The following is a 14,627-nucleotide window of genomic DNA, read 5'->3' on the forward strand; positions in this document are numbered from 1 at the left end:
GGATAGTTGGTGATAACAACATCGGCAAGCACCCGACCGCAGTTATGCGATCAGGGTGGTCGTCAATATCAAAGATGATAGGCGTGCTGGACCATTTCAGAAGCTTGCGTGACTCGACGGGTGGTTCTGCCGCATTGACTTCCCGCACCCACTGCTTGAGCTGGCGGTGTGAAGTACGCAGAGAAGCACCGCCGTCAACGCACAGGACCTCTGTGGCTTTCTGGAACTCCTGCTCATCGGTCTCGTCATCATCCATATCTTCATCATCGTCGTCATCTTCATCCTTGTCGCGGCCGGGGGGAGGTCTGTCTCCTTTCCCCTGCTTGGCCTTGCCGCGGCGTCCTCCTCGGCCGGGGCGTTTCTTGCCGGCTCCTCCAGCACCTTCCTGGGCCTCCTCCTTGTCGCGTCGCTCGTATTCATCCTTTTGCTGCTCGACAAGCTGCTCGACCTTCTTGCAGCTCTGGAGGTCATGGCCCTTGGTGCGGTGGATCTTGCAGTACTGCTTGTTGGTGCCGTCCTGCTTGTCGACGACCGCCACAGCCTGGTAGTTGGTGCCTGCGGCAATCTCCTCACCGGAGCTACCAACTTTGGCTTTCTTGGCGCCACCTCCGTTGCCGGACTGCTCAACGACTAGCACATCTTTGCCTTTCTTCTTAGCCGTTATGCCATCGCTGTGTCGAATCATCCGGGATACAGGTATATGTATTGTCGTGGTTCAGGCCCACTCAGGCCCAGCTAGCCGAGCGGGCAGGCGAGGCTACCTCTTGGGCCAGCCCTCTGTTTGAACCTCACCTTGGCGCTCCTCTTGGATGCTGACACTGTATTGTACAAAACTTTGTTGACCGACCATCGGGCACACGAGCAGTTTACCCAGCTTCGAAGTTCTCCGGAGAGATAACACTCCTACTGCTGCATGTCTGAGTGTACTGAGTTCTTGCTCGGGAGCGTTGAGTGCTAAGCGTGAGTGTTTTTCTGCCTTCGAACCCTCCCTCTACGTTGCGCATGGGCCTCCTTTTATATGCTAAAGGGGTCTCCGACAGGTGGCAACGTAGACAAGGGTAAAAATGTAAAAAGGAATTGCGGTTGGTACAACTACCTATACAGTGTATCATACCTAACCCTAACGGCAGGGGACAAAGGCATTAAATGCCCGTCTACGTCGCCCAAATAGTGCAAAAAGGGACCGTCAGGGACGCCACCGCTTGCCACGATGGCAATCTTGTCAGCGTCGCTTGCCACCGCGCACTGCTGGCCGCACAGCCTCTTGCCACGCGTGCCTGGAAAGGTCCCAGGGTGACACGTTGGTCGATGTGCTGGAGCGCGGGTACAGAGTGGTAGTTTGCCGCGGCAAGCGCCTTGCCGCGGTCGTTGTCTTGTCGCGTCCGGAAGCTTGTCGGTCACCGGGCCTCGCCGGGACGCGTGGCGCGTCGCGGCAAGTTCCTTGAGATGACTTGGTTGGCCTTCCCGGCAAGCTCCTCTTGCCGGGGCCTTGTCTCCTTGGCTTGAATACTTTGTTCTTGAATGGCTCCAAAGGAACCACGGAGTACCTTGGCGATCACCCGGCAAGCCTTGCCGCGGGGTGCTGCAACTACCCGTGCACAAGTTCGGGATACTAGGGTACCCCTACTCTAGTATACCGATAGGAGCCCCCGGGCCTGGGCCACACACGATGCCGAGCGCTGTTGGGCCAGGCCCAAAATAGGGCACGGGCACGCGCGGCCTGGGTTACGCCGTATCTCACTCTGTATCCACCGCGCCCTCCTCGAAGGGCACGCGTCGAATGCGGCGTCGTGGGAGAGATCGTGGGTGGTTTCTTTATTCAGAAAGACGGAACGTCTGCCCCCTCCCTCTTTATAAGCAGGGGAAACAGGGGCAGTTCACCCATCTCACCGGATGCTGATCTGGAAGTGCTCAAGACCCTTGTCGCACCCATTGTGGACAAGGTGAGCGGGATCAAGAGGGTTGAGGGCGATCGCGTAGATTAGGCCGCCCGTTTTCTCTTTTTCTTGTCGCTGCTGGTCATGTTATGAGAACAATCTGTTAGAGCCGCGACAAGCTATCTTGTAATATGACTCTATTTTGGGTAGCGATTGCTATGTTATTTCCTTTGCTTGATTCCTTCCTTTGTATGTTTTTGCCCTACGCTTTTAGGGAACTTGTCGGCGCGGGCACCTTAGCCGCGAGCACTGAGTGCGGGACGTCAGCAGCTTGCTGGCGGTGCCGCTACCGACAAGTTGGTTCCTCCGCACACAGTTTTTCCATACAAAGCACGGTCGTTTGAGGAAGATAACTTAAAAATTTTAAAACTGATTGCTCAAACTTTAGCAACTTAGCTTTTCTGTCGTTTGCTTCCCGGTAAGGCGAAACTTCCTCGAACGACGCTTGGTCCACACCATTATCTTCTCCTTTCCCCCGGCAAACTTGTGGGCGAGGGAACCTTCCTTTCTCTGAGAAAGGGAAAGAAGAGAAAATAAAGATATGGAGCCTTACGGCTCGTTATTGCTCACCGGGGGTAGGCGCTGCACAAAGTGTCAGATAACGCATGCAAAGAAAAGTAGAAAGCATGAAATTGACAAGATGTGCGGAGCACATGAGCTTTACTTATACACGGGGTCTGCGCTCGGCTTCGTACAAAGGATTACATGCAACATCGGCAAGACTTGTACAAAAGGTGGTTGTCGGAACAGGTTTCGGCAACCGCGCCCTACGGGTAAAACTTACGAAGATGCTCAATGTTCCAGGAGTTGCTCACCGGAATGCCATCTTCGGTCTCAAGGCGGACAGCGCGAGGCCTAGTGACTCGTTTCACCCGGTAAGGGCCTTCCCACTTCGGCGTCAACTTGTTGGAATTCTTGGTGGACTGAACGCGCCGAAGAACAAGGTCGCCTTCCTCGAGACTTCTGGCATTAACTTTGCGGCTATGGTAGCGACGCAAAGCTTACTGGTATCGAGCACCTCGTACAGCGGCCTAAAGACGGTCCTCCTCAAGGAGCAGCGCGTCATCTTGTCGCAACTGCTCTTGCTCAAGCTCATCATAAGCGAGCACTCGAGGTGACCTGTATACGAGTTCCGTGGGGAGAACTACCTCTGCTCCATAGACTAGAGCGAAAGGTGTCTGGCCAGTGGCTCGATTTGGCGTCGTCCTGATCGACCAAAGAACCACCGGCAGCTCCTCAATCCAGTTCTTTTCGCACCTGTGTAGCCTGTCGAAAGTCCTAGTCTTGAGCCCGCACAGCACTTCAGCATTCGCCCTCTCCGCTTGACCGTTACTTCTCGGGTGAGCAACAGAAGCGAAGCAGACCTTGACGCCAAGATCTTGGACGTACTGCATGAAGGTGCGGCTCGTGAATTGTGTGCCGTTGTCGGTGATGATCCTGTTAGGGATCCCGAAGCGGCAAACAATCGACCTGAAGAACTTGACTGCTGACTGTGCTGTCAACTTCCTCACTGCTTCCACTTCCGGCCACTTTGTGAACTTGTCGATTGCAATGTACAAGTACTCAAAGCCCCTGACAGCTCGGGGAAAGGGGCCGAGGATGTCGAGCCCCCAGACCGAAAATGGCCAAGATAAAGGGATCGTCTGGAGAGCTTGAGCTGGCTGGTGTATCTGCTTGGAATGGAACTGGCACGCTTCACACTTGGTTACTTGTGTAGTTGCATCCTGGAGGGCTGTCGGCCAAAAGAAACCTTGCCGGAATGCTTTGCCGGCAAGTGCTCTTGCGCCAATGTGGTGACCACATATGCCTCCATGTATCTCTGCCAACAGCTTTTGTCCGTCTTCCCGGTGAATACACTTCAATTTCATGCCCTTGAGTCTTCTTCTGTACAGTGTGTTGTCGACAAACTGGTACATACTTGACTGCCGGGCTACTCTTTCCGATTCTTCTTGCTCTTTGAGAAGTTCTCCTGTCTGAAGGAAACGAACAATCTGCGGTGCCCACGCTGGAGCTTGCGGCTCAACAACAAGGACTAAAGGCACATCTGCTGCTGCGGGAGCATCCGCTTCTACGGCGAGAACCTGCGGCTCAGCCGGACCTTGACGTTCCCCGGCAAGCTTGCCGGAGCAAAACTTGTCGCGAGCGTCTGCTTCAATGGAACAAACCCTAGGGCTTGCCAGAGCAGACTGCTCCTCAGCACCTTTGGTGTTGATCTTGAGGACCTTCTTGGCGGCGGCTTCGGGGAGCTCTGCCGGAAAATAGTCACCAGAAATCAACTTCCTCTTCTTGCTCTATCCAGTTGATGGCGTTACAGACGGTTGAGTCAGTTTGAGCACAAAGATCCCTGGTTCCACAGGTAACTTATGTGCGGCGCACTTCGACAGGCCATCGGCAATGTCGTTCTAAGCTCTTGGAACATGTTCCATCTGTAGGCTGTCAAAGTGCTCTTCTAGCTTTCTCACTTCATCAACGTAAGCTTCCATCAACGGACTCTGATAATTCTTGTTCACTTGGCGGACGACAAGCTGTGAGTCACCCCTGACAATGAGCTTCTTGATCCCAAGGTCTACTGCGATCCTGAGACCGGCAAGCAAACCTTCATACTCTGCGGTATTGTTCGTTGCTTGCTCCGTGGGAAAGTGCATCTGGACTACGTACTTGAGGCATTCTCCGGTGGGTGCAACAAGTAGCACGCCCGCACCGGCGCCTTGTAGTGAGAAGGCACCATCAAAGTACATCAGCCACTCTTTGCTTGCTTCCTTGACGGGGATGCTCGTTTCTGGAATTTCTTCGTCTTGTGTTGGCGTCCATTCTGCTATGAACTCCGCCAATGCTCTACTTTGGATAGTTGAAGTGCTCTCAAACTTGAGGCCAAAGCTTGACAGTTCCAATGCCCACTCGACAATCCTGCCTGTTGCTTCTGGATTTTGCAGTATCCTCTTCAGCGGAAAACGAGTGACGACTGTGATCTCATGTGCTTGGAAGTAATGGCGCAGCTTTCTCGAGGCCATGAGAAGGCCGAAAAGCAATTTCTGCACACCAGAGTACCTTGACCTAGCTCCCTGCAGAAGGGAACTGACAAAGTAAACTGGGCGCTGCACCATTCTTTTCTGCATCTTCTCACGCGCCTGCGCAGATCCATCTTTGTCGGGACCAGAGCTTGCCGGTGAAGTACTCTGCTTGTCGCTGGATGCGTCTGCCGTGGTTGCTGGCTCATCATCCACCTCCCTCTCCGCTACTAACGCAGCACTAACCACTTGATTGGTTGCCGCTATATATAGCAGCAACTTCTCTTGTGGCTTAGGTGCGACAAGTGTTGGAGTGGAGGACAGGTATCTCTTTAAGTCCTGCAGTGCAGCCTCCGCTTCCGGAGTCCATTTCATTGGACCTGCCTTTCTCAATATTTTGAGAAATGGCAGGGCGCGCTCAGCAGACCTAGAGATAAACATGCTGAGAGCAGCTACGCAACCGGCAAGTCTTCGTACATCCTTGACGCGCTTTGGTGCTTCAATCTGCTCAATGGCCTTGATCTTGTCGGGATTGGCTTCAATTCCCCGCTGAGACACGAAGAACCCGAGAAGCTTGCCGGAGGGGACTCCAAACACACACTTCTCGGGGTTAAGCTTGAGGTTGATCTTGCGTAGATTTGCAAAGGTTTCGTCTAAATCTTGAATCAGAGTCGCCTTGTCCTTGCTCTTGACCACTATGTCATCCATGTAGGCTTCCACATTTCTGTGTATTTGCGGCTCAAAAGCGTCATGGACTACCCTTGCAAATGTTGAACCAGCATTCTTTAAACCGAAAGGTATCCGTACAAAACAGTATGTGCCACATGGGGTGATGAATGCGGTCTTCTCCTCATCCTCTTCTGCCATGAAGATCTGATGGTATCCTGAGTATGCATCAAGAAATGAAAGCAAGTCACATCTCTTCATACATCCTTGACACACTTTGGTGCTTCAATCTGCTCAATGGCCTTGATCTTGTCGGGATTGGCTTCAATTCCCCACTGAGACACGAAGAACCCGAGAAGCTTGCCAGAGGGGACTCCAAACACACACTTCTCGGGGTTAAGCTTGAGGTTGATCTTGCGCAGATTTGCAAAGGTTTCGTCTAAATCTTGAATCGGAGTCGCCTTGTCCTTGCTCTTGACCACTATGTCATCCATGTAGGCTTCCACATTTCTGTGTATTTGCGGCTCAAAAGCGTCATGGACTACCCTTGCAAATGTTGAACCAGCATTCTTTAAACCGAAAGGCATCCGTACAGAACAGTATGTGCCACATGGGGTGATGAATGCGATCTTCTCCTCATCCTCTTCTGCCATGAAGATCTGATGGTATCCTGAGTATGAATCAAGAAATGAAAGCAAGTCACATCCGGCCGTGGAGTCAACAATCTGGTCGATGCGCGGCAAGGGAAATGGGTCTTTGGGACAAGCTTTATTGACATCGGTAAAATCGATACAAAGCCTCCATTTCCCGTTTGCCTTGCGCACGACTACAGGGTTGGCCAACCACGTAGGATGGAGCACACCTCTGACAAGGCCTGCTGCTTCCAATTTCTTGATTTCTTCTGCGATGAATTCTTGGCGTTCCACTGCCTGTTTCCTGACATTCTGCTTGACGGGCCGCGCATGAGGACAGACGGCAAGATGGTGCTCGATTACTTTCCTTGGAACACCGGGGATGTCAGACGGTTGCCACGCAAATACGTTGACGTTCGCCCGCAGGAAAGCAACGAGCACGCTTTCCTATTTAGGGTTGAGAGTGGCACTGATGGTGAAAGTACCACCAGTGCCATCCTCCTTGGCGGACACCTTCTTGGTCTCTGGTGGAGCTGCCATTGTCTTCTTACACTTGCCGGTGGAGCTCGATGGTGCGTCCTCGATGGTAGCACAGCACTCCAAAGAGGTGCGCTTGCCGGAGTGGGCATCAGAACTCTTGCCGTACTTGGTCTTCTTCTTCGCCCCGGGAGCTTCAACGGCAAGTGACTTGCGATCTATTGCGGCTGCTGCTTCCCGGTAGATCTTGTCGGCACAGATAAGAGCATCCTTCTTGTCGCCAGGGATAGAGATGACACTTATCAGGCCTGGCACCTTCAGCATGTTGTATGCATAGTGAGAGGCTGCCATGAATTTGGTGAGTGCTGGATGGCCGAGTATCCCATTGTAAGGCAATGGAAAGTCAGCAACGTCAAAAGTGACCCTCTCAGTTCTGAAGTTCAACTCGCTGCCAAATGTCACCGGCAACGTGATCTTTCCCTTCGGCTTGCTCCTTCCCACATTGATTCCTTGGAATGTGCCGGTCTCTTCGAGCTCGCCATCAGGGATCTGGAGTTTCTGGAGTACCGCGGAGGAGATCAGGTTCAAGCCGGCCCCGCCGTCAACTAGCATCTTAGTGACCTTGAGGTTGCGGATAGTTGGTGAAACCAACATTGGCAAGCACCCGACCGCAGTTATGCGATCAGGGTGGTCCTCAATATCAAAGATGATAGGCATGCTGGACCATTTCAGAGGCTTGCGTGACTCGACGGGTGGTTCTGCCGCATTGACTTCCCGCACCCACTGCTTGAGCTGGCGGTGTGAAGTATGCAGAGAAGCACCACCGTCAACGCACAGGACCTCTGTGGCTTTCTGGAACTCCTGCTCATCGGTCTCGTCGTCATCCATATCTTCATCGTCGTCGTCATCTTCATCCTTGTCGCGGCCACGGGGAGGTCTGTCTCCTTGCCGCGGCTTGGCCTTGCCGCGGCGTCCTCCTCGGCCGGGGCATTTCTTGCCGGCTCCTCTAGCACCTTCCTGGGCCTTCTCCTTGTCGCGTCGCTCGTATTCAGCCTTTTGCTGCTCGACAAGCTGCTCGACCTTCTTGCAGCTCTAGAGGTCATGGCCCTTGGTGTGGTGGATCTTGCAGTACTGCTTGTTGGTGCCGTCCTGCTTGTCGGCGACCGCCACAGCCAGGTAGTTGGTGCCTGCGGTAGTCTCCTTGCTGGAGCTACCAGCTTTGGCTTTCTTGGCGCCACCTCCGTTGTCGGACTGCTCAATGACTAGCACATCTTTGCCTTTCTTCTTCCTGTTGTTCCGCTGCCGGTTTTTCTTTGCCGGGGCAGCCTCCTCACTATCAGATCCTCCGGCTTCTGTATTCTCTCCGGGGAGTTTCCTCCCTTCCTCAGCACGTGCACACTTGTCGGCCAGGGCATATAGCTCACTGACATCTCTGATCTTGCACATCGCCATCTCCTCCCGCATCCTGCGGTTTCGCACGTTCTGATGGAACGCGCTGATTACCGCGGCAGGGTGGACATCTGGGATGTTGTGCTGTACGCGACTGAATCTTTGAATGTACTTGCGCAGGGGCTCTCCTTCCTTCTGAGCGAGCAGATGAAGGTCGCTCTCTTGGCCATGAGGCTTGTGGCCGCCTGTAAAGGCGCCGACAAACTGATGGCATAGGTCTGCCCAGGAGGATATGGAGTTGTCCGGCAAGTGCATGAGCTAGGATCTGACATTGGGCTTGAGCACCAGCGGGAGGTAGTTGGCCAGGATCTTGTCGTCCCGCCCCCCGGCAGCTTGCACCGCGATGGTGTAGATGCTGAGGAACTCCGACGGATGCGACTTGCCGTCGTACTTCTCTGGTACGTCTGGCTTGAAATTCTTCGTGCTAGGCCACTGGACTTGCCGCAGCTCACGAGTGAACGTAGGGCAACCTACCACGTACGGCAAGTCGCCTGGTTCCCCTGGTGCATGCATGTCGACAAAGGGCCCAGCGCGCTGGTCCGATTGACGCCGCGCTTCTCTTCGGCACTCGATGTGAGTACGAGCGTCTTCTTGCTGTCGTTCGTGAAGAACGTGGCGCTGATCGCGACGAGCTCGTGGATCTGATGATGCGGTGGAGTCGCTGTCAAGGTGGATCCGGCGAGTCGCCGATCTTGGCCTTCGGGGTGGAGAGTGCATGGTGGTTGCACCCCCACCGGTTTCGTCGCCATCGACTCGTGCCTGGCAGTCCTGCCGCGGCATCGATGTACTCGGCTGCCGCGGAGTGTCGCTGTTGGCGAAGCCGATGAGACTCTGAATGGTGGCCCTCCATCCATCGATCTTGTCTGCTGTTGGAGGGTAATCCAGGAGCAATTGAGCTCGCGCCAAAGCTTCTGCTGGAGTGGTGGGTGGCAGTGGCGAACGGTGCGAGGAGCGGGATATGCTCGGACTTCTAACTATGTTAGAAGGAGCAGTATCCCGTCCAGGCGACCGTGTCTCGCTCGCGCCAGCATGTTGGCGTGCATGGTGGTCTTGAGCACCCCGAGATCCACCAGCTCGATCTTGGTCCAACAAACGTATGGCACTGCGAATACCATGACGCTGTCGGTCCTGCGCCTCCTGAGATGGGCGCGGTGCATGTACGGACGCCGAGGTCTGCGCGGCCTTGTCCTTGGACCTGGCAGCACCGTGAGCTCCCTCGTCGATGTCTGTTCTTCCGCCGGCGTCTACCCCACCACCCGTTTGCTCCGGTGGGGGTGGGATCGACGTGGACGGAACAGCTGCCGCCGAAGCCTTCTTGTTCGGTGGCATGTCGATGAAGAAGATGAAGATCCAGCTCGTGTGAACGCCAAAGATGTCGGGGAAACTGATCCACGAACACCTATGGGACCGGCGGACCGAGCCCCTTTCGGTTCGGCGGGGGGTGGAGATCGCACGAAGAGCGGATCGAGGCGAAGCACACGAGCAGTTTACCCAGCTTCGGAGCTCTCCGGAGAGATAACACTCCTACTGCTGCATGTCTGAGTGTATTGAGTTCTTTCTCGGGAGCGCTGAGTGCTACAGTACACACTAGCTGCTAACGAGACCGAGCATGAGTGTTTTTCTGCCTTCGAACCCCCCTCTACATTGCGCATGGGCCTCCTTTTATATGCTAAAGGGGTCTCCGACAGGTGGCAACGTAGACAAGGGTAAAAATGGAAAAGGAATTGCGGTTGGTACAACTACCTGTACAGTGTATCATACCTAACCCTGACGGCAGGGGACAAAGGCATTAAATGCCTGTCTACGTCGCCCAAATAGTGTAAAAAGGGACCGTCAGGGACACCACCGCTTGCCACGATGGCAATCTTGTCAGCATCGCTTGCCACCGCGCACCGCTGGCCGCACAGCCTCTTGCCACGCGCGCCTGGAAAGGTCCCAGGGCGACACGTTGGTGGATGTGCTGGAGCGCGGGTACAGAGTGGTAGTTTGCCGCGGCAAGCGCCTTGCCGCGGTCGTTGTCTTGTCGCGTCCGGAAGCTTGTCGCTCACCGGGCCTCGTCGGTACGCGTGGCGCGTCGCGGCAAGTTCCTTGAGATGCCTTGGTTAGCCTTCCCGGCAAGCTCCTCTTGCCGGGGCCTTGTCTCCTTGGCTTGAATACTTTGTTCTTGAATGGCTCCAAAGGAACCACGGAGGACCTTGGCGGTCACCCGACAAGCCTTGCCGCGGGGTGCTGCAACTGCCCGTGCACAAGTTCGGGATACTAGGGTACCCCTACTCTAGTACACCGACAGGAGCCCCTACCTTGACCTAGCTCCCTGCAGAAGGGAACTGACAAAGTAAACTGGGCGCTGCACCATTCTTTTTTGCATCTTCTCATGCGCCTGCGCAGATCCATCTTTGTTGGGACCAGAGCTTGCCGGTGAAGTCCTCTGCTTGTCGCTGGATGCATCTGCCGTGGTTGCTGGCTCATCATCCGCCTCCCTCTCCGCTACTAACGCAGCACTAACCACTTGATTGGCTGCCGCTATATATAGCAGCAACTTCTCTTGTGGCTTAGGTGCGACAAGTGTTGGAGTGGAGGACAGGTATCTCTTTAACTCCTGAAGTGCAGTCTCCGCCTCCGGAGTTGTCACATCCCTAGTTCTGGCCTGTCCTATGCCTGCTTCCATCTGAGCATCATGTTTAAATTTTTGAAACCTGAACTGAGGAATTTTGGAAGCCTCAAAAACTTAAATAAAAGAGGGGCAAAAACCCTAGAAATCTCATTCATTGCTCCAAAGTGCTCTTCTTAAATGTTTGATAATTTTTGGTAAGGGTTCTGGTCCCAACCAAACTATTGAACATTTTTAAGGAATTATTTTTGGGACTTTGGATTTAATTCATTAGCTATTTGAATTTGAATTATATTCATATAATTAGAATATAATTTCAAATACCCCTGAAATATTTTATAAGCTTTTGGAAGAGTCCATCTAGCAATATAAAATATTCAGAGGAGCTTTGGCATTGTTTGAATTATTATTTTTAATTCAAAACAGTGGCAAAAGAATTAAATAAAAGAAAAACAGAACAGAAAATAAAAGACAGAGGGAGAGAAGGAAGTTACCCTGTGCTGGTCCAGCACTGTGCGGCCCAGCCCACCGCTGTCGCCACCGTCTTCAACCTCCTGCCAGTAGGCAGGAGGGCGTGTGCCCGACGCGCGCGCGCACGCACCGGCCACCTCATGCTTGCCGCTTGCTCCTGGACGTCGCTAGGTGCGCCACGCCACCCCCTCGGACCCCTCTCACTCTTCCTCGAGGCCCCGCCCCTCTGCTCCCTCTCTCTCGCCCGAACCCGAACGCAGCCACCGCCACCGACGAGAGCCACCGCGGCCACCGCCTCCCCCTCGCCTCTCCGACGCGCCCCTGAGCTCCGCCGTGACGTCCCCGTCCCTACCACGGAGCCACAAGACGCCGGACGCCCTGGAGCACCGTCACCGACGCCATCTTCTTCCTCTGCACTGACGGCCGTCGTCGCTTGATTCGCCGCCCACAGAGCGTCCCCGGCCTCGCCCTCGCGCTCGTTGGACTCGCGGTGAGCCGCTGACCCGTTCCCCTCTTCTTCCCATGCCGTTTGGCCGCTCTAGCCATTGCTTCCGCCGGACCCGAGAGCTCGCCGCCGCCGTGCCTCGTCACTTTCATGGCCAGAGCCACCGTGGCTCAAAGCCGGGCACACCACCGTGCTCCAAACCTCACCAGGAGCACGTAGAACCCACCAGCTTTCCCTCCCGAGCACCACAACGCCAAACCCGCAGGTGCCCGAACTCCGGCCGCCGCCTTGGAGCTCGCCGCCATCGACTCAGGCCACCCCAGCTCCTCTGGCTTGCTCCATTGGATGCGCACGAGCTCGAGCTCCCTGTAGAACCCCTCCGCGCGTCGAATGGGCGCCGGAGCAGCCATTCCGGCGAGCCACCGCCGCGTCTGGTCATTGCCGGCGGTTAGACGCCGGTGGATTAGCCCGGTTGACCGGGGATTTGACCCCCCTAGGTCACCGACGTGTGGGCCCGTCCCCTGCTAACTTTTGGTTAATTTAATAACTATTTTAGTTAAGCCACTGACTCACTGACATGCGGGCCCCGCCCGGCTAACTAAGTTAGTTAGGGTTAATTTTAATTAGGTTAGTTAGTCCAGACACTGACACGCAGGGCCCACAGGTCAGTTTGACCTGGACGGCGCCCGTTGACCTGCTGACGTCACTATGAGGTCATGATGACGCAATAATTCCTTTCTGGAATTTAAATAAATCTTAAATGATTTAATAATTTCAGAAAATGCCTAAAACTTCTAAAAATCATAGAAATTCAACCGTAACTCCAAATTAAATAATTTATATATGAAAAATTATCAGAAAAATTCAAGGAATCCATCTGTACCATTTTAATGCATGTTAGAACAACTTATAGCTGTTATTTAGCACAAATCAGTTAAATGGCATTTGAATAATCACATGTGGAGTTTGAATTTGAATCTTGTATTCAAACCAACCTCATTTAATCTGTTGCTAGTTGCATTAGCCCAAAACACATTCATTTTGCCATGTCATGATCATGCATCATATTGTGCATTGCATTGATTGTGTTCCCTTTTATGTTGCCGGTAATTGTCCCCTCTCGATAGACGTGATACCGATGATGTGATCGTTGACACTGATGAAGACTCAATGCTATCTTCAGAAGTGCCAGGCAAGCAAAACCCCCTTGTTCATTCCGATACAATCCTACTCTCTCGCTCCTGCTCTCTTTTACTGCATTAGGACAACACCGATTCATCTGTTACTTGCTGTGGTAGCTGAACCCCTTTATCCTTTGCATGACCTATCATTGCCACAGTAAATAGATGAAACCCACTAGCATGAGTAGGAGTTGTTTGAGCCCTGTTGTGCCTACTCATTCATGTTTGTTTGTCATGCCTGCTACTGCTTAGAGTTGAGTCAGGTCTGATTCATCGGGGATGAATCAGAGGCGTGTGAACATGTCCTACTGTGTGTGAGCTAAGTGTGTGAACACGATTTGGTAAAGGTAGCGGTGAGAGGCCATGTAGGAGTACATGGTGGGTTGTCTCATTGAAGCCGTCCTTAGGAACTGAGTTCTGTGTTTGTGATCCATGATTCAGCTACTACCATACATTGGGCCCTGAAATATGACCCCGCTCGACTTCTTATTCACCCTAGTCCTCTGTCCAGGAGTTGCAAGTAGTTTCTGGTGTTTGTAGCTTACTGGAGGCCGTGGACAGCGCTGACCGTAGGGGTGGGCTGTGATGCGGTAGGTACGTGGCACGGTGTACCGGATGCCCGTTTGGTATCTCGGGAACCCTGTTCACATCGTTTGGGGCTGTGAGCGAAACTCCGGCTGGATCTCCTCGTGGATCGAACCCGAATAGGCGATAAACCTGGACTAGAGACTTGAGTGTTTAGGTAGGTCGTGGTCTACACCCACGTCGGCTTTCGCTTGAAGTCTGCCGAGCACATGACGTGTGCAGACGCTAAGTGGTGGAAACATGTATGAAGAAGTACACCCCTGCAGGGTTAACATCAACTATTCGAATAGCCGTGTCCGCGGAAATGGACTTCTGGGTTGCTTATATCAGTTCATAGACAAGTGAAAGTGGATACCATAAAATACGCAAGATAAGCGTGAGTGCTATGGATGGCGTTCTCGTAGGGAGACGGGAGCGGTTCCATAGTGGTGTATTGATATGGTGAATATGTGGACTCGTGTGCGCCACCTCAAAAGAGTTACATTGCAGTCGTAGTTTAGGATAGCCACCGAGTCAAAGCTGGCTTGCTGCAGTTAAACCCCACCATCCCCTTTGTTGATAATGATGCATATGTAGTTAGTTCTGATGTAAGTCTTGCTGGGTACATTTGTACTCACGTTTGCCTATTTTATGTTTTTGCAGAGAGACTTCGGTCTCACTAGTAGTTCCGCGTGGACTTCGACGTTTAGCTTGTTACCTCAGCTACGATCTTGTGCCCTCGGCAGGATCTGATAGATAGTCAGGCTTCTCAGCCTTTTTCATTTATAGATGTCTGTACTCAGACATGATAGCTTCCGCTTGTGCTTTGACTTGTATGCTCTGATTGTTGGGTCATAAGACCCATGTTTGTAATATCTCGCTCCTCGGAGCCTATTGAATATTTACTTGTGTCGTAGAGTCATGTTGTGATGCCATGTTGTATTTGCACATATCGAGCATATTGTGTGTATGTTATTGAAATGCTTGGTATGTGTGGGATCTGGCTATCTAGTTGTTTATCCTTAGTAGCCTCTCTTACCGGGAAATGTCTCCTAGTGTTTCCACTGAGCCATAGTAGCTTGCTGCTGCTCCGGAACACTTAGGCTGGCCGGCATGTGTCCTTCTTCGTTCTTGTGTCTGTCCCTTCGGGGAAATGTCACGCGATGAATACCGGAGTCCTGTTAGC

This window comes from Triticum dicoccoides, chromosome 7B (assembly GCF_002162155.2).
Source record: "Triticum dicoccoides isolate Atlit2015 ecotype Zavitan chromosome 7B, WEW_v2.0, whole genome shotgun sequence".
In the NCBI taxonomy this organism is placed as follows: Eukaryota; Viridiplantae; Streptophyta; class Magnoliopsida; order Poales; family Poaceae; genus Triticum; species Triticum dicoccoides.